The sequence below is a fragment of the Choloepus didactylus genome, chromosome 21 (assembly GCF_015220235.1).
Source record: "Choloepus didactylus isolate mChoDid1 chromosome 21, mChoDid1.pri, whole genome shotgun sequence".
NCBI classification, from domain to species: Eukaryota; Metazoa; Chordata; class Mammalia; order Pilosa; family Megalonychidae; genus Choloepus; species Choloepus didactylus.
This window is the reverse complement of record NC_051327.1, coordinates 27,204,169-27,207,165: the sequence shown is the minus strand read 5'-3', so window position 1 is coordinate 27,207,165 and position 2,997 is coordinate 27,204,169. Positions and strand designations below refer to the sequence as shown.

Sequence of the window (2,997 nt, the reverse complement as noted above, 5' to 3'; positions counted from 1 at the left end):
TAACCTTATTAAGATAAGCAAATGCCCCAAAGCCAACAGAAAATTACAAAGCACTTGAAGAATTTAGAAGATATGGACAAGCTAAATGAACAAACTAAAAAGCCAGAAGAGACACAAAATTTTCAGCAATTAAGTTTTTTTCTACTTAATTGGGAGTTTATCAGCAGAAATGTCTAATAAACACGATAATCAAAAATGTGGCTTTGTACTGTAACAAAAAGTCTTTTTTACCAAACTTAAATTTCAACTGATTCTACAATCACATATAGTGTCTGGAAGCTTAGGCAAAAGACATAGGAATCTCTTACTGTACAACTAATGATGTAACTGTGAAATACTTTAATTTGAATATATTAACAGAGTTTGGCCTATAAATTGTATATGATATTTTAACAATCCACAAAATGTTAATTTTGAGCAATAACTTTTAAGAAATTAAAATTTCTACAGCCATAGGAAATCAGACTAGATTTATTTTAGTTGCAGAGAAATTGTCAATGGGATTTTCAACTATCAAGTCTAAATTTTTCCCTAATGAACACAGTATATATTTAATTTTTAAAGATACTATTTTGGAGCCAGTCAATAACCATACATAAAAATATTATTATTCTTACCTTGGTTTATAATTTAATGAATCAATAATGTTATCTAGCCAACAACACAGGTAGCCTACATTATGTCATATATACAAAATTGATATAGAAATGATCTGAAAGCTTTAAAATATAACTGATGGCTTTCTGTATTTGCAAACTAATGACTTTGGGTGGGGCAGGGAAAGAACAAAGGTACTTAAAGAAACCATACATCTTAAAATCTACAATGAAAGGGAAAAACCACTAGATACTAGTTTTAAACAACCACATGTTATAATGTTAAACAAATCTATCATTTTAAGTGATCTGCAATATTTTTATACATGCAATATAAATTACAAATATGTATAACAATATTGCAATGCCATCTAAAAGAAAAGAAAGGTGTAGAAAATGTTTATAATAAAATTATTGCATTTAATGTCATTTTCTTGAACAAAAACCGAAATCATCAACTTGCTTAATGTGGTACCAAACATAAACAATACCTTTTCAAATTTGAGGAAATGTGTGCAAACACCAGCTTCTGACAACAAAAATAAGGAAATTAAAGCCCTACAGTTTGTCTGATTTAGATCAGGTAATCAAGGAAGCAAAAGGATATTTAAAATTATTTATTTTATCATTATGCACACTGAAGAAAAGCATAATAGCAGAGTTCTTTTCCGCCATAAAATTATTTACACCCATTTATTTAGCTGGAAACACTAGCTTGAAGAGGTACTGGTATATTCCACTTGTAATTATTTCTCTACAGCAATCAACTGTCTCATATTTGGAACATGTTGAATAAAATATTGTCTCAAAAGTCTTTTTTGCTTTTTTAAGTTTCAACCATTAAGAGTTCAAAGTACTCTGGGAGAAACATGGTGTCCTGGATGACCTGATGAATGCATTAAAATCAAGCAGCATGTTTGTATTCTGAAAATACTCATAAATCCACACAAATGTTGCTTGCATTGTGGAGCTCAGATTTCCCCTACTGGCACGATGACATCTGATGATCATTTGTTATGACAGTTTCACAGCAATTTTGTTTTGTTCCTTCTTCATTAGCCACTGGGCTTCCTTTTCCATTTTCTTTCTTTGTTGTTCTGCTGCTCATGTTTCTCGGTCTGCTATTTTCTGCTGCCTCAGAATTTCTTCTGCTTGCCAAGTGCATCTTATTCTTCCCACGCATTGGTATTTTCTTGCCAGGTATCTAAGTCATCCAATGCAGGAGAGTGATGAATAAAAGGCATATCTCGCATAGCTGCTAATCTACTAGAGAAACCTGTGCTACCATCTGGGATGCCAAAATTTAATGGTTCTCTCTTCTTAATAACAATTTTCTGAGTCTTCTTTATAGCTGGGGTCATGTCTTAAGATAGTCAGGTTCCAGTTGTTCCAAAGCATTTGTTGTGTTGCCACATTTCCATTCCCTCCTTCGATCTTTGCACTTGTGGGTGCATCCTCATCCCATGAAGTCCACTCTTCAAAATCTGTCCGCTTAGGAACTGAGGAATAATCAGCTATAGTTGGCAAAGTTATTTGGTCACCACTTAATTTCTGTCCTCTGCCAGGTCTGCATATTAATCTTTTTAGGAATGAGACTACTGTTGCTAGACAGGTACAAACTTTAAATAACCAGAACTGTGTTTTGGCCATGGCAGGAATCAAAACTTAAATTGTGGTCTGAGGGCACCAAGAAAGAGAGGGGGAAGCAGAAGTGGGGTGTGAGAGCCGGCTGTAAAATCAAATATTCTGTACCATCTCTGACAAATGAAAAGCCAGGCCCTTAAATAGTGACACCGCTGGGTTGCTCATAAAGGCAGAGTTTTCCTGAATGACTCAAAAGGAAAAAGAGTTTCATAACTAAAATTCTTTCATTTCTGACTACCCATCTGAAAGTGGTTGAGGAAAAAAAATCATACCCACTGTACAGCTGGGAAAAACATCATAAGCATTTTCAGGTTACAAAATCCAATGCCATGTGAAATGCTCTAGTGGCTAGAGGGATTCCGGGTGGGCTGGAATTTGAATTTTGGAAAAATTTCTCTTGGGAGGTGAGGGGCCTGTAGAGAAAGGGCAGTAAAAACTGGCAAATTTCTCTGCTAGGAGCCACTGGGGACCAGGTCTTTGGGCTGGTGCCCTGCAGGCCCGTCCCCCATGTGTGAGTGTGGCACCGTCAGGGCTGCACACCCAGTCATGGTTACCTCAGCAATTGATTTTAAAAGTACAAACAAATCTCCAAAACAACTTTGATGAGATGGCTAAAGACAGAAAGGAAATCAAGAAGACTCTACAAGAGCATAAAGAAAAATTTGAAAGAGTAAATTAAAGAAAAAAAACAGCAGACTTTGTGGAAATAAAAGACACTGTGGATCAAATTTAAAATTTACTAGAGACACACAAAAGC

General features: G+C 35.1%; 1 pseudogene; it reads right to left on the bottom strand.

The window, feature by feature from the left end:
• Positions 1 to 1,610: 1,610 nt before the first annotated feature.
• LOC119518250 lies at positions 1,611 to 2,246 on the bottom strand (annotated as a pseudogene).
• Positions 2,247 to 2,997: the final 751 nt, after the last annotated feature.